The sequence below is a fragment of the Balaenoptera borealis genome (genome assembly GCF_965194805.1).
Source record: "Balaenoptera borealis genome assembly, contig: HAP1_SCAFFOLD_42, whole genome shotgun sequence".
Lineage (NCBI taxonomy): Eukaryota > Metazoa > Chordata > Mammalia > Artiodactyla > Balaenopteridae > Balaenoptera > Balaenoptera borealis.
In genome coordinates this window covers 83,843-106,768 of record NW_028124003.1, presented here as the reverse complement: position 1 = coordinate 106,768, position 22,926 = coordinate 83,843, and positions in this window count along the sequence as shown.

Sequence of the window (22,926 nt, the reverse complement as noted above, 5' to 3'; positions counted from 1 at the left end):
TAATTTGAAACCCTTGTTTTATGTATCACCCCACCTCACCTTTCCCGTTAAGCAGCCATAGTGTGTTTTCTGCATGTGTGACTCTGTTCTGTTTTGTAATTCAGTTCAAGTGTAACGGTTTTTACATTCCCTCTATCAGTGATACTTTATGAGAAGTGTCCTTTTCTGTGTGACTTATTTCACTTAGAATCGTCGTACCTAAATCCACTCGTCATGCTGCTACTAGCCTTATGACATTGATTTCATGGCTGAGTGATATTCCAGTGTACATAAGGACCACAACTTCTTTATCCATTTTTCTCTTTCCTGGGATATTGAAGGTGGAATGAAGTGGAGGTCCTTGTCAACAGAGCAGCCCTAAACTTTGGGGTGCTTGTGTCTTGCTGATTTTTCATTTTCCCAATTTACACCCCCATGAGTGGAAGTGCCCTATGCTCTCTAAGCTGTGTTTTTTAGATGTTTCAGGACACACCGTACTCTTCTCCAGAGTGGCTGTTGGCAATTTACATCCCGCCCATCAGTGTAGCAAGGCTCCCATTTCTCCATGGCCTGTCCTGCATTTCTGGTTTTGACACTTTTTTCAGCATGGCCCTTTTAACCGATGGGAAGCGAGACTTCTTTGTAGCGCTGATTTGCCTTTCCAGGTTGCTTGGTTGGCCAAAAAGGGCGTATGCGTTTTTTCCTGAATATATTCAGGAAAAAACGCATACGCCCTTTTTGGCCAAGGGCATCATTGTCAACGTTTTGCCGCTTTTCATGTGCTTTAAAGGCGATTCGAATCTACCTCCTGAAATCTGTTTCCTGCAATTCTGCCTTGATTTCAAATCCTCTTCTTTGCCTTCCCTCAATATATTTGTGGACGAGAGTTATCATTTATAACTCTGCAGGTTTGTGAATTGCAGTGCCCTGAACCTCCATTTTACAACTCGCGTTTTTGGGAGATGGCCGCAAAAGCGCAGGATGGCTTCAGGCCCTGTTCTTGATCCGGGGGGCAGGCTGAGCCTGTGGTTAATTCTTCTTCCTGATGGGAAAATAGAGTGACCTGTGCCTGTCCCAACACCAAGAGCTAGTCTCTCATTGGTTCCACGTCTTCCCGTTCATCCTCAGGACAAATTGCAACCTGTACGGAACAGGAGGTTAAAGGTGCTGATGCTCCAAGTAGGGAGATTGCTAGTAAAGCGGCTGGAATAGCGAACCCGGGCACAAGGAGATGAGAAATGAGGTGCGTTTTAGAAACCTTTCCCCATCACACGGTGTACCATCTTCTGGGTTTCTCATGCATGTTTTCGATGTAGGAAGATGCCCTTGAACCTGGAGATTTGTGACCCATGCGATGGGTACCATGCAGTATTACTTTAAAGGGTCTGCGTTTGCTCACCCAACCTCACCAAACCTCTCAGCCCCAAGAGTGTCCACCCTTATGTCTCATCCAGCTGTGGGTCTAGATATGGTCAATCCAGGTTGCATCACAGCCCCTGAACACATTGTGTAAGAATTTCTCTCTCTTTCACTGTCTTTGTTTCATGGGTTTTTCAAAGTAATTTATTTTTATAATGGGGTTTAGCTGCTTTTCACTGCTGTGTTTATGCCGCTTTACACCCACTTGGCACACTAACAGAGAGATATGAATACATAGGTTTTAAGATTATTACTAGTCAGATATATTCTTGTGCGGTGAATAGGGCGTGTTGAGTCCAGTTCTCTGAGCAAGGAGTAGGTCTTGTCTATTACATATTGGGTTTATGGAATGGTATCTGAGCTAATTTGAAACCCTTGTTTTATGTATCACCCCACCTCACCTTTCCCGTTAAGCAGCCATAGTGTGTTTTCTGCATGTGTGACTCTGTTCTGTTTTGTAATTCAGTTCAAGTGTAACGGTTTTTACATTCCCTCTATCAGTGATACCTTATGAGAAGTGTCCTTTTCTGTGTGACTTATTTCACTTAGAATCGTCGTACCTAAATCCACTCATCATGCTACTACTAGCCTTAGGACATTGATTTCATGGCTGAGTGATATTCCATTGTACATAAGGACCACAACTTCTTTATCGATTTTTCTCTTTCCTGGGATATTGAAGGTGGAATGAACTGGAGGTCCTTGTCAACAGAGCAGCCCTAAACTTTGGGGTGCTTGTGTCTTGCTGATTTTTCATTTTCCCAATTTATACCCCCATGAGTGGAAGTGCCCTATGCTCTCTAAGCTGTGTTTTTTAGATGTTTCAGGACACACCGTACTCTTCTCCAGAGTGGCTGTTGGCAATTTACATCCCGCCCATCAGTGTAGCAAGGCTCCCATTTCTCCATGGCCTGTCCTGCATTTCCGGTTTTGACACTTTTTTCAGCATGGCCCTTTTAACCGATGGGAAGCGAGACTTCTTTGTAGCGCTGATTTGCCTTTCCAGGTTGCTTGGTTGGCCAAAAAGGGCGTATGCGTTTTTTCCTGAATATATTCCGGAAAAAACGCATACGCCCTTTTTGGCCAAGGGCATCATTGTCAACGTTTTGCCGCTTTTCATGTGCTTTAAAGGCGATTCGAATCTACCTCCTGAAATCTGTTTCCTGCAATTCTGCCTTGATTTCAAATCCTCTTCTTTGCCTTCCCTCAATATATTTGTGGACGAGAGTTATCATTTATAAGTCTGCAGGTTTGTGAATTGCAGTGCCCTGAACCTCCATTTTACAACTCGATTTTTAGGGAGCTGGCCGCAATAGCGCAGGATGGCTTCAGGCCCTGTTTTGGTTCCGGGTGGCAGGCTGAGCCTGTGGTTAATTCTTCTTCCTGATGGGAAAATAGAGTGACCTGTGCCTGTCCCAACACCAAGAGCTAGTCTCTCATTGGTTCCACGTCTTCCCGTTCATCCTCAGGACAAATTGCAACCTGTACGGAACAGGAGGTTAAAAGTGATGATGCTCCAAGGAGGGAGATTGCTAGTAAAGTGGCTGGAATGGCAAACCCGGGCACAGGCAGATGAGAAATGAGGTGCGTTTTAGAAACCTTTCCCCATCACACGGTGTACCATCTTCTGGGTATCTCATGCATGTTTACGATGTAGGAAGATGCCCTTGAACCTGGAGATTTGTGACCCATGCGATGGGTACCACGCAGTATTACTTTAAAGGGTCTGCGTTTGCTCACCCAACCTCACCAAACCTCTCAGCCGCAACAGTGTCCACCCTTATGTCTCATCCAGCTGTGGGTCTAGATATGGTCAATCCAGGTTGCATCACAGCCCCTGAACGCATTGTGTAAGAATTTCTCTCTCTTTCACTGTCTTTGTTTCATGGGTTTTTCAAAGTAATTTATTTTTATAATGGGGTTTAGCTGCTTTTCACTGCTGTGTTTATGCCGCTTTTTACCCACTTGACACACTAACAGAGAGATATCAATACATAGGTTTTAAGATTATTACTAGTCAGATATATTCTTGTGCGGTGAATAGGGCGTGTTGAGTCCAGTTCTCTGAGCAAGGAGTAGGTCTTGTCTATTACATATTGGGTTTATGGAACGGTATCTGAGCTAATTTGAAACCCTTGTTTTATGTATCACCCCACCTCACCTTTCCCGTTAAGCAGCCATAGTGTGTTTTCTGCATGTGTGACTCTGTTCTGTTTTGTAATTCAGTTCAAGTGTAACGGTTTTTACATTCCCTCTATCAGTGATACCTTATGAGAAGTGTCCTTTTCTGTGTGACTTATTTCACTTAGAATCGTCGTACCTAAATCCACTCATCATGCTGCTACTAGCCTTATGACATTGATTTCATGGCTGAGTGATATTCCATTGTACATAAGGACCACAACTTCTTTATCCATTTTTCTCTTTCCTGGGATATTGAAGGTGGAATGAAGTGGAGGTCCTTGTCAACAGAGCAGCCCTAAACTTTGGGGTGCTTGTGTCTTGCTGATTTTTCATTTTCCCAATTTATAACCCCTGAGTGGAAGTGCCCCATGCTCTCTAAGCTTTGTTTTTTAGATGTTTCCGGACTCACCGTACGCTTCTCCAGAGTGGCTGTTGGCAATTTACATCCCGCCCATCAGTGTAGGAAGGCTCCCATTTCTCCATGGCCTGTCCTGCATTTCTGGTTTTGACACTTTTTTCAGCATGGCCTTTTTTACCGATGGGAAGCGAGACATCTTTGTAGCGCTGATTTGCCTTTCCAGGTTGCTTGGTTGGCCAAAAAGGGCGTATGCGTTTTTTCCTGAATATATTCAGGAAAAAACGCATACGCCCTTTTTGGCCAAGGGCATCATTGTCAACGTTTTGCCGCTTTTCATGTGCTTTAAAGGCGATTCGAATCTACCTCCTGAAATCTGTTTCCTGCAATTCTGCCTTGATTTCAAATCCTCTTCTTTGCCTTCCCTCAATATATTTGTGGACGAGAGTTATCATTTATAAGTCTGCAGGTTTGTGAATTGCAGTGCCCTGAACCTCCATTTTACAACTCGATTTTTAGGGAGCTGGCCGCAATAGCGCAGGATGGCTTCAGGCCCTGTTTTGGTTCCGGGTGGCAGGCTGAGCCTGTGGTTAATTCTTCTTCCTGATGGGAAAATAGAGTGACCTGTGCCTGTCCCAACACCAAGAGCTAGTCTCTCATTGGTTCCACGTCTTCCCGTTCATCCTCAGGACAAATTGCAACCTGTACGGAACAGGAGGTTAAAGGTGCTGATGCTCCAAGGAGGGAGATTGCTAGTAAAGCGGCTGGAATAGCGAACCCGGGCACAAGGAGATGAGAAATGAGGTGCGTTTTAGAAACCTTTCCCCATCACACGGTGTACCATCTTCTGGGTTTCTCATGCATGTTTTCGATGTAGGAAGATGCCCTTGAACCTGGAGATTTGTGACCCATGCGATGGGTACCATGCAGTATTACTTTAAAGGGTCTGCGTTTGCTCACCCAACCTCACCAAACCTCTCAGCCCCAAGAGTGTCCACCCTTATGTCTCATCCAGCTGTGGGTCTAGATATGGTCAATCCAGGTTGCATCACAGCCCCTGAACGCATTGTGTAAGAATTTCTCTCTCTTTCACTGTCTTTGTTTCATGGGTTTTTCAAAGTAATTTATTTTTATAATGGGGTTTAGCTGCTTTTCACTGCTGTGTTTATGCCGCTTTTTACCCACTTGACACACTAACAGAGAGATATGAATACATAGGTTTTAAGATTATTACTAGTCAGATATATTCTTGTGCGGTGAATAGGGCGTGTTGAGTCCAGTTCTCTGAGCAAGGAGTAGGTCTTGTCTATTACATATTGGGTTTATGGAACGGTATCTGAGCTAATTTGAAACCCTTGTTTTATGTATCACCCCACCTCACCTTTCCCGTTAAGCAGCCATAGTGTGTTTTCTGCATGTGTGACTCTGTTCTGTTTTGTAATTCAGTTCAAGTGTAACGGTTTTTACATTCCCTCTATCAGTGATACCTTATGAGAAGTGTCCTTTTCTGTGTGACTTATTTCACTTAGAATCGTCGTACCTAAATCCACTCATCATGCTGCTACTAGCCTTATGAAATTGATTTCATGGCTGAGTGATATTCCATTGTACATAAGGACCACAACTTCTTTATCCATTTTTCTCTTTCCTGGGATATTGAAGGTGGAATGAAGTGGAGGTCCTTGTCAACAGAGCAGCCCTAAACTTTGGGGTGCTTGTGTCTTGCTGATTTTTAATTTTCCCAATTTATACCCCCATGAGTGGAAGTGCCCTATGCTCTCTAAGCTTTGCTTTTTAGACGTTTCAGGACTCACCGTACACTTCTCCAGAGTGGCTGTTGACAATTTACATCCCGCCCATCAGTGTAGCAAGGCTCCCATTTCTCCATGGCCTGTCCTGCATTTCTGGTTTTGACACTCTTTTCAGCATGGCCCTTTTGACCGATGGGAAGCGAGACATCTTTGTAGTGCTGATTTGCCTTTCCAGGTTGCTTGGTTGGCCAAAAAGTGCGTATGCGTTTTTTCCTGAATATATTTAGGAAAAAACGCATACGCCCTTTTTGGCCAAGGGCATCATTGTCAACGTTTTGCTGCTTTTCATGTGCTTTAAAGGCAATTCGAATCTACCTCCTGAAATCTGTTTCCTGCAATTCTGCCTTGATTTCAAATCCTCTTCTTTGCCTTCCCTCAATATATTTGTGGATGAGAGTTATCATTTATAAGTCTGCAGGTTTGTGAATTGCAGTGCCCTGAACCTCCATTTTACAACTCGCTTTTTAGGGAGCTGGCCGCAAAAGCGCAGGATGTCTTCAGGCCCTGTTCTGGTTCCGGGGGGCAGGCTGAGCCTGTGGTTAATTCTTCTTCCTGATGGGAAAATAGAGTGACCTGTGCCTGTCCCAACACCAAGAGCTAGTCTTTCATTGGTTCCACGTCTTCCCGTTCATCCTCAGTACAAATTGCAACCTGTACGGAACAGGAGGTTAAAGGTGCTGATGCTCCAAGGAGGGAGATTGCTAGTAAAGTGGCTGGAATGGCGAACCCGGGCACAAGCAGATAAGAAATGAGGTGCGTTTTAGAAACCTTTCCCCATCACACGGTGTACCGTCTTCTGGGTATCTCATGCATGTTTTCGATGTAGGAAGATGCCCTTGAACCTGGAGATTTGGGACCCATGCGATGGGTACCACGCAGTATTATTTAAAGGGTCTACGTTTGCTCACCCAACCTCACCAAACCTCTCAGCCGCAACAGTGTCCACCCTTATGTCTCATCCAGCTGTGGGTCTAGATATGGTCAATCCAGGTTGCATCACAGCCCCTGAACGCATTGTGTAAGAATTTCTCTCTCTTTCACTGTCTTTGTTTCATGGGTTTTTCAAAGTAATTTATTTTTATAATGGGGTTTAGCTGCTTTTCACTGCTGTGTTTATGCCGCTTTTTACCCACTTGACCCACTAACAGAGAGATATCAATACATAGGTTTTAAGATTATTACTAGTCAGATATATTCTTGTGCGGTGAATAGGGCGTGTTGAGTCCAGTTCTCTGAGCAAGGAGTAGGTCTTGTCTATTACATATTGGGTTTATGGAACGGTATCTGAGCTAATTTGAAACCCTTGTTTTATGTATCACCCCACCTCACCTTTCCCGTTAAGCAGCCATAGTGTGTTTTCTGCATGTGTGACTCTGTTCTGTTTTGTAATTCAGTTCAAGTGTAACGGTTTTTACATTCCCTCTATCAGTGATACTTTATGAGAAGTGTCCTTTTCTGTGTGACTTATTTCACTTAGAATCGTCGTACCTAAATCCACTCGTCATGCTGCTACTAGCCTTATGACATTGATTTCATGGCTGAGTGATATTCCAGTGTACATAAGGACCACAACTTCTTTATCCATTTTTCTCTTTCCTGGGATATTGAAGGTGGAATGAAGTGGAGGTCCTTGTCAACAGAGCAGCCCTAAACTTTGGGGTGCTTGTGTCTTGCTGATTTTTCATTTTCCCAATTTATACCCCCATGAGTGGAAGTGCCCTATGCTCTCTAAGCTGTGTTTTTTAGATGTTTCAGGACACACCGTACTCTCCTCCAGAGTGGCTGTTGGCAATTTACATCCCGCCCATCAGTGTACCAAGGCTCCCATTTCTCCATGGCCTGTCCTGCATTTCTGGTTTTGACACTTTTTTCAGCATGGCCTTTTTAACCGATGGGAAGCGAGACTTCTTTGTAGCGCTGATTTGCCTTTCCAGGTTGCTTGGTTGGCCAAAAAGGGCGTATGCGTTTTTTCCTGAATATATTCAGGAAAAAACGCATACGCCCTTTTTGGCCAAGGGCATCATTGTCAACGTTTTGCCGCTTTTCATGTGCTTTAAAGGCGATTCGAATCTACCTCCTGAAATCTGTTTCCTGCAATTCTGCCTTGATTTCAAATCCTCTTCTTTGCCTTCCCTCAATATATTTGTGGACGAGAGTTATCATTTATAACTCTGCAGGTTTGTGAATTGCAGTGCCCTGAACCTCCATTTACAACTCGCTTTTTAGGGAGCTGGCCGCAAAAGCGCAGGATGGCTTCAGGCCCTGTTCTGGTTCCGGTGGGCAGGCTGAGCCTGTGGTTAATTCTTCTTCCTGATGGGAAAATAGAGTGACCTGTGCCTGTCCCAACACCAAGAGCTAGTCTCTCATTGGTTCCACGTCTTCCCGTTCATCCTCAGGACAAATTGCAACCTGTACGGAACAGGAGGTTAAAGGTGCTGATGCTCCAAGGAGGGAGATTGCTAGTAAAGTGGCTGGAATAGCGAACCCGGGCACAAGGAGATGAGAAATGAGGTGCGTTTTAGAAACGTTTCCACATCACACGGTGTACCATCTTCTGGGTTTCTCATGCATGTTTTCGATGTAGGAAGATGCCCTTGAACCTGGAGATTTGGGACCCATGCGATGGGTACCACGCAGTATTACTTTAAAGGGTCTGCGTTTGCTCACCCAACCTCACCAAACCTCTCAGCCGCAACAGTGTCCACCCTTATGTCTCATCCAGCTGTGGGTCTAGATATGGTCAATCCAGGTTGCATCACAGCCCCTGAACGCATTGTGTAAGAATTTCTCTCTCTTTCACTGTCTTTGTTTCATGGGTTTTTCAAAGTAATTTATTTTTATAATGGGGTTTAGCTGCTTTTCACTGCTGTGTTTATGCCGCTTTTTACCCACTTGACACACTAACAGAGAGATATCAATACATAGGTTTTAAGATTATTACTAGTCAGATATATTCTTGTGCGGTGAATAGGGCGTGTTGAGTCCAGTTCTCTGAGCAAGGAGTAGGTCTTGTCTATTACATATTGGGTTTATGGAACGGTATCTGAGCTAATTTGAAACCCTTGTTTTATGTATCACCCCACCTCACCTTTCCCGTTAAGCAGCCATAGTGTGTTTTCTGCATGTGTGACTCTGTTCTGTTTTGTAATTCAGTTCAAGTGTAACGGTTTTTACATTCCCTCTATCAGTGATACCTTTTGAGAAGTGTCCTTTTCTGTGTGACTTATTTCACTTAGAGTCGTCATACCTAAATCCACTCATCATGCTGCTACTAGCCTTATGACATTGATTTCACGGCTGAGTGATATTCCATTGTACATAAGGACCACAACTTCTTTATCCATTTTTCTCTTTCCTGGGATATTGAAGGTGGAATGAAGTGGAGGTCCTTGTCAACAGAGCAGCCCTAAACTTTGGGGTGCTTGTGTCTTGCTGATTTTTCATTTTCCCAATTTATAACCCCTGAGTGGAAGTGCCCCATGCTCTCTAAGCTTTGTTTTTTAGATGTTTCCGGACTCACCGTACGCTTCTCCAGAGTGGCTGTTGGCAATTTACATCCCGCCCATCAGTGTAGGAAGGCTCCCATTTCTCCATGGCCTGTCCTGCATTTCTGGTTTTGACACTTTTTTCAGCATGGCCTTTTTTACCGATGGGAAGCGAGACATCTTTGTAGCGCTGATTTGCCTTTCCAGGTTGCTTGGTTGGCCAAAAAGGGCGTATGCGTTTTTTCCTGAATATATTCAGGAAAAAACGCATACGCCCTTTTTGGCCAAGGGCATCATTGTCAACGTTTTGCCGCTTTTCATGTGCTTTAAAGGCGATTCGAATCTACCTCCTGAAATCTGTTTCCTGCAATTCTGCCTTGATTTCAAATCCTCTTCTTTGCCTTCCCTCAATATATTTGTGGACGAGAGTTATCATTTATAAGTCTGCAGGTTTGTGAATTGCAGTGCCCTGAACCTCCATTTTACAACTCGATTTTTAGGGAGCTGGCCGCAATAGCGCAGGATGGCTTCAGGCCCTGTTTTGGTTCCGGGTGGCAGGCTGAGCCTGTGGTTAATTCTTCTTCCTGATGGGAAAATAGAGTGACCTGTGCCTGTCCCAACACCAAGAGCTAGTCTCTCATTGGTTCCACGTCTTCCCGTTCATCCTCAGGACAAATTGCAACCTGTACGGAACAGGAGGTTAAAGGTGCTGATGCTCCAAGGAGGGAGATTGCTAGTAAAGCGGCTGGAATAGCGAACCCGGGCACAAGGAGATGAGAAATGAGGTGCGTTTTAGAAACCTTTCCCCATCACACGGTGTACCATCTTCTGGGTTTCTCATGCATGTTTTCGATGTAGGAAGATGCCCTTGAACCTGGAGATTTGTGACCCATGCGATGGGTACCATGCAGTATTACTTTAAAGGGTCTGCGTTTGCTCACCCAACCTCACCAAACCTCTCAGCCCCAAGAGTGTCCACCCTTATGTCTCATCCAGCTGTGGGTCTAGATATGGTCAATCCAGGTTGCATCACAGCCCCTGAACGCATTGTGTAAGAATTTCTCTCTCTTTCACTGTCTTTGTTTCATGGGTTTTTCAAAGTAATTTATTTTTATAATGGGGTTTAGCTGCTTTTCACTGCTGTGTTTATGCCGCTTTACACCCACTTGACACACTAACAGAGAGATATGAATACATAGGTTTTAAGATTATTACTAGTCAGATATATTCTTGTGCGGTGAATAGGGCGTGTTGAGTCCAGTTCTCTGAGCAAGGAGTAGGTCTTGTCTATTACATATTGGGTTTATGGAACGGTATCTGAGCTAATTTGAAACCCTTGTTTTATGTATCACCCCACCTCACCTTTCCCGTTAAGCAGCCATAGTGTGTTTTCTGCATGTGTGACTCTGTTCTGTTTTGTAATTCAGTTCAAGTGTAACGGTTTTTACATTCCCTCTATCAGTGATACCTTATGAGAAGTGTCCTTTTCTGTGTGACTTATTTCACTTAGAATCGTCGTACCTAAATCCACTCATCATGCTGCTACTAGCCTTATGAAATTGATTTCATGGCTGAGTGATATTCCATTGTACATAAGGACCACAACTTCTTTATCCATTTTTCTCTTTCCTGGGATATTGAAGGTGGAATGAAGTGGAGGTCCTTGTCAACAGAGCAGCCCTAAACTTTGGGGTGCTTGTGTCTTGCTGATTTTTAATTTTCCCAATTTATACCCCCATGAGTGGAAGTGCCCTATGCTCTCTAAGCTTTGCTTTTTAGACGTTTCAGGACTCACCGTACACTTCTCCAGAGTGGCTGTTGACAATTTACATCCCGCCCATCAGTGTAGCAAGGCTCCCATTTCTCCATGGCCTGTCCTGCATTTCTGGTTTTGACACTCTTTTCAGCATGGCCCTTTTGACCGATGGGAAGCGAGACATCTTTGTAGTGCTGATTTGCCTTTCCAGGTTGCTTGGTTGGCCAAAAAGTGCGTATGCGTTTTTTCCTGAATATATTTAGGAAAAAACGCATACGCCCTTTTTGGCCAAGGGCATCATTGTCAACGTTTTGCTGCTTTTCATGTGCTTTAAAGGCAATTCGAATCTACCTCCTGAAATCTGTTTCCTGCAATTCTGCCTTGATTTCAAATCCTCTTCTTTGCCTTCCCTCAATATATTTGTGGATGAGAGTTATCATTTATAAGTCTGCAGGTTTGTGAATTGCAGTGCCCTGAACCTCCATTTTACAACTCGCTTTTTAGGGAGCTGGCCGCAAAAGCGCAGGATGTCTTCAGGCCCTGTTCTGGTTCCGGGGGGCAGGCTGAGCCTGTGGTTAATTCTTCTTCCTGATGGGAAAATAGAGTGACCTGTGCCTGTCCCAACACCAAGAGCTAGTCTTTCATTGGTTCCACGTCTTCCCGTTCATCCTCAGTACAAATTGCAACCTGTACGGAACAGGAGGTTAAAGGTGCTGATGCTCCAAGGAGGGAGATTGCTAGTAAAGTGGCTGGAATGGCGAACCCGGGCACAAGCAGATAAGAAATGAGGTGCGTTTTAGAAACCTTTCCCCATCACACGGTGTACTGTCTTCTGGGTATCTCATGCATGTTTTCGATGTAGGAAGATGCCCTTGAACCTGGAGATTTGGGACCCATGCGATGGGTACCACGCAGTATTATTTAAAGGGTCTAGGTTTGCTCACCCAACCTCACCAAACCTCTCAGCCGCAACAGTGTCCACCCTTATGTCTCATCCAGCTGTGGGTCTAGATATGGTCAATCCAGGTTGCATCACAGCCCCTGAACGCATTGTGTAAGAATTTCTCTCTCTTTCACTGTCTTTGTTTCATGGGTTTTTCAAAGTAATTTATTTTTATAATGGGGTTTAGCTGCTTTTCACTGCTGTGTTTATGCCGCTTTTTACCCACTTGACCCACTAACAGAGAGATATCAATACATAGGTTTTAAGATTATTACTAGTCAGATATATTCTTGTGCGGTGAATAGGGCGTGTTGAGTCCAGTTCTCTGAGCAAGGAGTAGGTCTTGTCTATTACATATTGGGTTTATGGAACGGTATCTGAGCTAATTTGAAACCCTTGTTTTATGTATCACCCCACCTCACCTTTCCCGTTAAGCAGCCATAGTGTGTTTTCTGCATGTGTGACTCTGTTCTGTTTTGTAATTCAGTTCAAGTGTAACGGTTTTTACATTCCCTCTATCAGTGATACTTTATGAGAAGTGTCCTTTTCTGTGTGACTTATTTCACTTAGAATCGTCGTACCTAAATCCACTCGTCATGCTGCTACTAGCCTTATGACATTGATTTCATGGCTGAGTGATATTCCAGTGTACATAAGGACCACAACTTCTTTATCCATTTTTCTCTTTCCTGGGATATTGAAGGTGGAATGAAGTGGAGGTCCTTGTCAACAGAGCAGTCCTAAACTTTGGGGTGCTTGTGTCTTGCTGATTTTTAATTTTCCCAATTTATACCCCCATGAGTGGAAGTGCCCTATGCTCTCTAAGCTGTGTTTTTTAGATGTTTCAGGACACACCGTACTCTCCTCCAGAGTGGCTGTTGGCAATTTACATCCCGCCCATCAGTGTACCAAGGCTCCCATTTCTCCATGGCCTGTCCTGCATTTCTGGTTTTGACACTTTTTTCAGCATGGCCTTTTTAACCGATGGGAAGCGAGACTTCTTTGTAGCGCTGATTTGCCTTTCCAGGTTGCTTGGTTGGCCAAAAAGGGCGTATGCGTTTTTTCCTGAATATATTCAGGAAAAAACGCATACGCCCTTTTTGGCCAAGGGCATCATTGTCAACGTTTTGCCGCTTTTCATGTGCTTTAAAGGCGATTCGAATCTACCTCCTGAAATCTGTTTCCTGCAATTCTGCCTTGATTTCAAATCCTCTTCTTTGCCTTCCCTCAATATATTTGTGGACGAGAGTTATCATTTATAACTCTGCAGGTTTGTGAATTGCAGTGCCCTGAACCTCCATTTACAACTCGCTTTTTAGGGAGCTGGCCGCAAAAGCGCAGGATGGCTTCAGGCCCTGTTCTGGTTCCGGTGGGCAGGCTGAGCCTGTGGTTAATTCTTCTTCCTGATGGGAAAATAGAGTGACCTGTGCCTGTCCCAACACCAAGAGCTAGTCTCTCATTGGTTCCACGTCTTCCCGTTCATCCTCAGGACAAATTGCAACCTGTACGGAACAGGAGGTTAAAGGTGCTGATGCTCCAAGTAGGGAGATTGCTAGTAAAGTGGCTGGAATAGCGAACCCGGGCACAAGGAGATGAGAAATGAGGTGCGTTTTAGAAACGTTTCCACATCACACGGTGTACCATCTTCTGGGTTTCTCATGCATGTTTTCGATGTAGGAAGATGCCCTTGAACCTGGAGATTTGGGACCCATGCGATGAGTACCACGCAGTATTACTTTAAAGGGTCTGCGTTTGCTCACCCAACCTCACCAAACCTCTCAGCCGCAACAGTGTCCACCCTTATGTCTCATCCAGCTGTGGGTCTAGATATGGTCAATCCAGGTTGCATCACAGCCCCTGAACGCATTGTGTAAGAATTTCTCTCTCTTTCACTGTCTTTGTTTCATGGGTTTTTCAAAGTAATTTATTTTTATAATGGGGTTTAGCTGCTTTTCACTGCTGTGTTTATGCCGCTTTTTACCCACTTGACACACTAACAGAGAGACATCAATACATAGGTTTTAAGATTATTACTAGTCAGATATATTCTTGTGCGGTGAATAGGGCGTGTTGAGTCCAGTTCTCTGAGCAAGGAGTAGGTCTTGTCTATTACATATTGGGTTTATGGAACGGTATCTGAGCTAATTTGAAACCCTTGTTTTATGTATCACCCCACCTCACCTTTCCCGTTAAGCAGCCATAGTGTGTTTTCTGCATGTGTGACTCTGTTCTGTTTTGTAATTCAGTTCAAGTGTAACGGTTTTTACATTCCCTCTATCAGTGATACCTTTTGAGAAGTGTCCTTTTCTGTGTGACTTATTTCACTTAGAGTCGTCATACCTAAATCCACTCATCATGCTGCTACTAGCCTTATGACATTGATTTCACGGCTGAGTGATATTCCATTGTACATAAGGACCACAACTTCTTTATCCATTTTTCTCTTTCCTGGGATATTGAAGGTGGAATGAAGTGGAGGTCCTTGTCAACAGAGCAGCCCTAAACTTTGGGGTGCTTGTGTCTTGCTGATTTTTCATTTTCCCAATTTATACCCCCATGAGTGGAAGTGCCCTATGCTCTCTAAGCTGTGTTTTTTAGATGTTTCAGGACACACCGTACTCTTCTCCAGAGTGGCTGTTGGCAATTTACATCCCGCCCATCAGTGTAGCAAGGCTCCCATTTCTCCATGGCCTGTCCTGCATTTCTGGTTTTGACACTTTTTTCAGCATGGCCCTTTTAACCGATGGGAAGCGAGACTTCTTTGTAGCGCTGATTTGCCTTTCCAGGTTGCTTGGTTGGCCAAAAAGGGCGTATGCGTTTTTTCCTGAATATATTCAGGAAAAAACGCATACGCCCTTTTTGGCCAAGGGCATCATTGTCAACGTTTTGCCGCTTTTCATGTGCTTTAAAGGCGATTCGAATCTACCTCCTGAAATCTGTTTCCTGCAATTCTGCCTTGATTTCAAATCCTCTTCTTTGCCTTCCCTCAATATATTTGTGGACGAGAGTTATCATTTATAACTCTGCAGGTTTGTGAATTGCAGTGCCCTGAACCTCCATTTTACAACTCGCGTTTTTGGGAGATGGCCGCAAAAGCGCAGGATGGCTTCAGGCCCTGTTCTTGATCCGGGGGGCAGGCTGAGCCTGTGGTTAATTCTTCTTCCTGATGGGAAAATAGAGTGACCTGTGCCTGTCCCAACACCAAGAGCTAGTCTCTCATTGGTTCCACGTCTTCCCGTTCATCCTCAGGACAAATTGCAACCTGTACGGAACAGGAGGTTAAAGGTGCTGATGCTCCAAGTAGGGAGATTGCTAGTAAAGCGGCTGGAATAGCGAACCCGGGCACAAGGAGATGAGAAATGAGGTGCGTTTTAGAAACCTTTCCCCATCACACGGTGTACCATCTTCTGGGTTTCTCATGCATGTTTTCGATGTAGGAAGATGCCCTTGAACCTGGAGATTTGTGACCCATGCGATGGGTACCATGCAGTATTACTTTAAAGGGTCTGCGTTTGCTCACCCAACCTCACCAAACCTCTCAGCCCCAAGAGTGTCCACCCTTATGTCTCATCCAGCTGTGGGTCTAGATATGGTCAATCCAGGTTGCATCACAGCCCCTGAACACATTGTGTAAGAATTTCTCTCTCTTTCACTGTCTTTGTTTCATGGGTTTTTCAAAGTAATTTATTTTTATAATGGGGTTTAGCTGCTTTTCACTGCTGTGTTTATGCCGCTTTACACCCACTTGGCACACTAACAGAGAGATATGAATACATAGGTTTTAAGATTATTACTAGTCAGATATATTCTTGTGCGGTGAATAGGGCGTGTTGAGTCCAGTTCTCTGAGCAAGGAGTAGGTCTTGTCTATTACATATTGGGTTTATGGAATGGTATCTGAGCTAATTTGAAACCCTTGTTTTATGTATCACCCCACCTCACCTTTCCCGTTAAGCAGCCATAGTGTATTTTCTGCATGTGTGACTCTGTTCTGTTTTGTAATTCAGTTCAAGTGTAACGGTTTTTACATTCCCTCTATCAGTGATACCTTATGAGAAGTGTCCTTTTCTGTGTGACTTATTTCACTTAGAATCGTCGTACCTAAATCCACTCATCATGCTACTACTAGCCTTAGGACATTGATTTCATGGCTGAGTGATATTCCATTGTACATAAGGACCACAACTTCTTTATCGATTTTTCTCTTTCCTGGGATATTGAAGGTGGAATGAAGTGGAGGTCCTTGTCAACAGAGCAGCCCTAAACTTTGGGGTGCTTGTGTCTTGCTGATTTTTCATTTTCCCAATTTATACCCCCATGAGTGGAAGTGCCCTATGCTCTCTAAGCTGTGTTTTTTAGATGTTTCAGGACACACCGTACTCTTCTCCAGAGTGGCTGTTGGCAATTTACATCCCGCCCATCAGTGTAGCAAGGCTCCCATTTCTCCATGGCCTGTCCTGCATTTCCGGTTTTGACACTTTTTTCAGCATGGCCCTTTTAACCGATGGGAAGCGAGACTTCTTTGTAGCGCTGATTTGCCTTTCGAGGTTACTTGGTTGGCCAAAAAGGGCGTATGCGTTTTTTCCTGAATATATTCCGGAAAAAACGCATACGCCCTTTTTGGCCAAGGGCATCATTGTCAACGTTTTGCCGCTTTTCATGTGCTTTAAAGGCGATTCGAATCTACCTCCTGAAATCTGTTTCCTGCAATTCTGCCTTGATTTCAAATCCTCTTCTTTGCCTTCCCTCAATATATTTGTGGACGAGAGTTATCATTTATAAGTCTGCAGGTTTGTGAATTGCAGTGCCCTGAACCTCCATTTTACAACTCGATTTTTAGGGAGCTGGCCGCAATAGCGCAGGATGGCTTCAGGCCCTGTTTTGGTTCCGGGTGGCAGGCTGAGCCTGTGGTTAATTCTTCTTCCTGATGGGAAAATAGAGTGACCTGTGCCTGTCCCAACACCAAGAGCTAGTCTCTCATTGGTTCCACGTCTTCCCGTTCATCCTCAGGACAAATTGCAACCTGTACGGAACAGGAGGTTAAAAGTGATGATGCTCCAAGGAGGGAGATTGCTAGTAAAGTGGCTGGAATGGCAAACCCGGGCACAGGCAGATGAGAAATGAGGTGCGTTTTAGAAACCTTTCCCCATCACACGGTGTACCATCTTCTGGGTATCTCATGCATGTTTACGATGTAGGAAGATGCCCTTCAACCTGGAGATTTGGGACCCATGCGATGGGTACCACGCAGTATTACTTTAAAGGGTCTGCGTTTGCTCACCCAACCTCACCAAACCTCTCAGCCGCAACAGTGTCCACCCTTATGTCTCATCCAGCTGTGGGTCTAGATATGGTCAATCCAGGTTGCATCACAGCCCCTGAACGCATTGTGTAAGAATTTCTCTCTCTTTCACTGTCTTTGTTTCATGGGTTTTTCAAAGTAATTTATTTTTATAATGGGGTTTAGCTGCTTTTCACTGCTGTGTTTATGCCGCTTTTTACCCACTTGACACACTAACAGAGAGATATCAATACATAGGTTTTAAGATTATTACTAGTCAGATATATTCTTGTGCGGTGAATAGGGCGTGTTGAGTCCAGTTCTTTGAGCAAGGAGTAGGTCTTGTCTATTACATATTGGGTTTATGGAACGGTATCTGAGCTAATTTGAAACCCTTGTTTTATGTATCACCCCACCTCACCTTTCCCGTTAAGCAGCCATAGTGTGTTTTCTGCATGTGTGACTCTGTTCTGTTTTGTAATTCAGTTCAAGTGTAACGGTTTTTACATTCCCTCTATCAGTGATACCTTATGAGAAGTGTCCTTTTCTGTGTGACTTATTTCACTTAGAATCGTCGTACCTAAATCCACTCATCATGCTGCTACTAGCCTTATGACATTGATTTCATGGCTGAGTGATATTCCATTGTACATAAGGACCACAACTTCTTTATCGATTTTTCTCTTTCCTGGGATATTGAAGGTGGAATGAAGTGGAGGTCCTTGTCAACAGAGCAGCCCTAAACTTTGGGGTGCTTGTGTCTTGCTGATTTTTCATTTTCCCAATTTATAACCCCTGAGTGGAAGTGCCCCATGCTCTCTAAGCTTTGTTTTTTAGATGTTTCCGGACTCACCGTACGCTTCTCCAGAGTGGCTGTTGTCAATTTACATCCCGCCCATCAGTGTAGGAAGGCTCCCATTTCTCCATGGCCTGTCCTGCATTTCTGGTTTTGACACTTTTTTCAGCATGGCCTTTTTTACCGATGGGAAGCGAGACATCTTTGTAGCGCTGATTTGCCTTTCCAGGTTGCTTGGTTGGCCAAAAAGGGCGTATGCGTTTTTTCCTGAATATATTCAGGAAAAAACGCATACGCCCTTTTTGGCCAAGGGCATCATTGTCAACGTTTTGCCGCTTTTCATGTGCTTTAAAGGCGATTCGAATCTACCTCCTGAAATCTGTTTCCTGCAATTCTGCCTTGATTTCAAATCCTCTTCTTTGCCTTCCCTCAATATATTTGTGGACGAGAGTTATCATTTATAAGTCTGCAGGTTTGTGAATTGCAGTGCCCTGAACCTCCATTTTACAACTCGATTTTTAGGGAGCTGGCCGCAATAGCGCAGGATGGCTTCAGGCCCTGTTTTGGTTCCGGGTGGCAGGCTGAGCCTGTGGTTAATTCTTCTTCCTGATGGGAAAATAGAGTGACCTGTGCCTGTCCCAACACCAAGAGCTAGTCTCTCATTGGTTCCACGTCTTCCCGTTCATCCTCAGGACAAATTGCAACCTGTACGGAACAGGAGGTTAAAGGTGCTGATGCTCCAAGGAGGGAGATTGCTAGTAAAGCGGCTGGAATAGCGAACCCGGGCACAAGGAGATGAGAAATGAGGTGCGTTTTAGAAACCTTTCCCCATCACACGGTGTACCATCTTCTGGGTTTCTCATGCATGTTTTCGATGTAGGAAGATGCCCTTGAACCTGGAGATTTGTGACCCATGCGATGGGTACCATGCAGTATTACTTTAAAGGGTCTGCGTTTGCTCACCCAACCTCACCAAACCTCTCAGCCCCAAGAGTGTCCACCCTTATGTCTCATCCAGCTGTGGGTCTAGATATGGTCAATCCAGGTTGCATCACAGCCCCTGAACGCATTGTGTAAGAATTTCTCTCTCTTTCACTGTCTTTGTTTCATGGGTTTTTCAAAGTAATTTATTTTTATAATGGGGTTTAGCTGCTTTTCACTGCTGTGTTTATGCCGCTTTACACCCACTTGACACACTAACAGAGAGATATGAATACATAGGTTTTAAGATTATTACTAGTCAGATATATTCTTGTGCGGTGAATAGGGCGTGTTGAGTCCAGTTCTCTGAGCAAGGAGTAGGTCTTGTCTATTACATATTGGGTTTATGGAACGGTATCTGAGCTAATTTGAAACCCTTGTTTTATGTATCACCCCACCTCACCTTTCCCGTTAAGCAGCCATAGTGTGTTTTCTGCATGTGTGACTCTGTTCTGTTTTGTAATTCAGTTCAAGTGTAACGGTTTTTACATTCCCTCTATCAGTGATACCTTATGAGAAGTGTCCTTTTCTGTGTGACTTATTTCACTTAGAATCGTCGTACCTAAATCCACTCATCATGCTGCTACTAGCCTTATGAAATTGATTTCATGGCTGAGTGATATTCCATTGTACATAAGGACCACAACTTCTTTATCCATTTTTCTCTTTCCTGGGATATTGAAGGTGGAATGAAGTGGAGGTCCTTGTCAACAGAGCAGCCCTAAACTTTGGGGTGCTTGTGTCTTGCTGATTTTTAATTTTCCCAATTTATACCCCCATGAGTGGAAGTGCCCTATGCTCTCTAAGCTTTGCTTTTTAGACGTTTCAGGACTCACCGTACACTTCTCCAGAGTGGCTGTTGACAATTTACATCCCGCCCATCAGTGTAGCAAGGCTCCCATTTCTCCATGGCCTGTCCTGCATTTCTGGTTTTGACACTCTTTTCAGCATGGCCCTTTTGACCGATGGGAAGCGAGACATCTTTGTAGTGCTGATTTGCCTTTCCAGGTTGCTTGGTTGGCCAAAAAGTGCGTATGCGTTTTTTCCTGAATATATTTAGGAAAAAACGCATACGCCCTTTTTGGCCAAGGGCATCATTGTCAACGTTTTGCTGCTTTTCATGTGCTTTAAAGGCAATTCGAATCTACCTCCTGAAATCTGTTTCCTGCAATTCTGCCTTGATTTCAAATCCTCTTCTTTGCCTTCCCTCAATATATTTGTGGATGAGAGTTATCATTTATAAGTCTGCAGGTTTGTGAATTGCAGTGCCCTGAACCTCCATTTTACAACTCGCTTTTTAGGGAGCTGGCCGCAAAAGCGCAGGATGTCTTCAGGCCCTGTTCTGGTTCCGGGGGGCAGGCTGAGCCTGTGGTTAATTCTTCTTCCTGATGGGAAAATAGAGTGACCTGTGCCTGTCCCAACACCAAGAGCTAGTCTTTCATTGGTTCCACGTCTTCCCGTTCATCCTCAGTACAAATTGCAACCTGTACGGAACAGGAGGTTAAAGGTGCTGATGCTCCAAGGAGGGAGATTGCTAGTAAAGTGGCTGGAATGGCGAACCCGGGCACAAGCAGATAAGAAATGAGGTGCGTTTTAGAAACCTTTCCCCATCACACGGTGTACCGTCTTCTGGGTATCTCATGCATGTTTTCGATGTAGGAAGATGCCCTTGAACCTGGAGATTTGGGACCCATGCGATGGGTACCACGCAGTATTATTTAAAGGGTCTACGTTTGCTCACCCAACCTCACCAAACCTCTCAGCCGCAACAGTGTCCACCCTTATGTCTCATCCAGCTGTGGGTCTAGATATGGTCAATCCAGGTTGCATCACAGCCCCTGAACGCATTGTGTAAGAATTTCTCTCTCTTTCACTGTCTTTGTTTCATGGGTTTTTCAAAGTAATTTATTTTTATAATGGGGTTTAGCTGCTTTTCACTGCTGTGTTTATGCCGCTTTTTACCCACTTGACCCACTAACAGAGAGATATCAATACATAGGTTTTAAGATTATTACTAGTCAGATATATTCTTGTGCGGTGAATAGGGCGTGTTGAGTCCAGTTCTCTGAGCAAGGAGTAGGTCTTGTCTATTACATATTGGGTTTATGGAACGGTATCTGAGCTAATTTGAAACCCTTGTTTTATGTATCACCCCACCTCACCTTTCCCGTTAAGCAGCCATAGTGTGTTTTCTGCATGTGTGACTCTGTTCTGTTTTGTAATTCAGTTCAAGTGTAACGGTTTTTACATTCCCTCTATCAGTGATACTTTATGAGAAGTGTCCTTTTCTGTGTGACTTATTTCACTTAGAATCGTCGTACCTAAATCCACTCGTCATGCTGCTACTAGCCTTATGACATTGATTTCATGGCTGAGTGATATTCCAGTGTACATAAGGACCACAACTTCTTTATCCATTTTTCTCTTTCCTGGGATATTGAAGGTGGAATGAAGTGGAGGTCCTTGTCAACAGAGCAGTCCTAAACTTTGGGGTGCTTGTGTCTTGCTGATTTTTAATTTTCCCAATTTATACCCCCATGAGTGGAAGTGCCCTATGCTCTCTAAGCTGTGTTTTTTAGATGTTTCAGGACACACCGTACTCTCCTCCAGAGTGGCTGTTGGCAATTTACATCCCGCCCATCAGTGTACCAAGGCTCCCATTTCTCCATGGCCTGTCCTGCATTTCTGGTTTTGACACTTTTTTCAGCATGGCCCTTTTAACCGATGGGAAGCGAGACTTCTTTGTAGCGCTGATTTGCCTTTCCAGGTTGCTTGGTTGGCCAAAAAGGGCGTATGCGTTTTTTCCTGAATATATTCAGGAAAAAACGCATACGCCCTTTTTGGCCAAGGGCATCATTGTCAACGTTTTGCCGCTTTTCATGTGCTTTAAAGGCGATTCGAATCTACCTCCTGAAATCTGTTTCCTGCAATTCTGCCTTGATTTCAAATCCTCTTCTTTGCCTTCCCTCAATATATTTGTGGACGAGAGTTATCATTTATAAGTCTGCAGGTTTGTGAATTGCAGTGCCCTGAACCTCCATTTACAACTCGCTTTTTAGGGAGCTGGCCACAAAAGCGCAGGATGGCTTCAGGCCCTGTTCTGGTTCCGGTGGGCAGGCTGAGCCTGTGGTTAATTCTTCTTCCTGATGGGAAAATAGAGTGACCTGTTCCTGTCCCAACACCAAGAGCTAGTCTCTCATTGGTTCCACGTCTTCCCGTTCATCCTCAGGACAAATTGCAACCTGTACGGAACAGGAGGTTAAAGGTGCTGATGCTCCAAGTAGGGAGATTGCTAGTAAAGTGGCTGGAATAGCGAACCCGGGCACAAGGAGATGAGAAATGAGGTGCGTTTTAGAAACGTTTCCACATCACACGGTGTACCATCTTCTGGGTTTCTCATGCATGTTTTCGATGTAGGAAGATGCCCTCGAACCTGGAGATTTGGGACCCATGCGATGGGTACCACGCAGTATTACTTTAAAGGGTCTGCGTTTGCTCACCCAACCTCACCAAACCTCTCAGCCGCAACAGTGTCCACCCTTATGTCTCATCCAGCTGTGGGTCTAGATATGGTCAATCCAGGTTGCATCACAGCCCCTGAACGCATTGTGTAAGAATTTCTCTCTCTTTCACTGTCTTTGTTTCATGGGTTTTTCAAAGTAATTTATTTTTATAATGGGGTTTAGCTGCTTTTCACTGCTGTGTTTATGCCGCTTTACACCCACTTGACACACTAACAGAGAGATATCAATACAGAGGTTTTAAGATTATTACTAGTCAGATATATTCTTGTGCGGTGAATAGGGCGTGTTGAGTCCAGTTCTCTGAGCAAGGAGTAGGTCTTGTCTATTACATATTGGGTTTATGGAACGGTATCTGAGCTAATTTGAAACCCTTGTTTTATGTATCACCCCACCTCACCTTTCCCGTTAAGCAG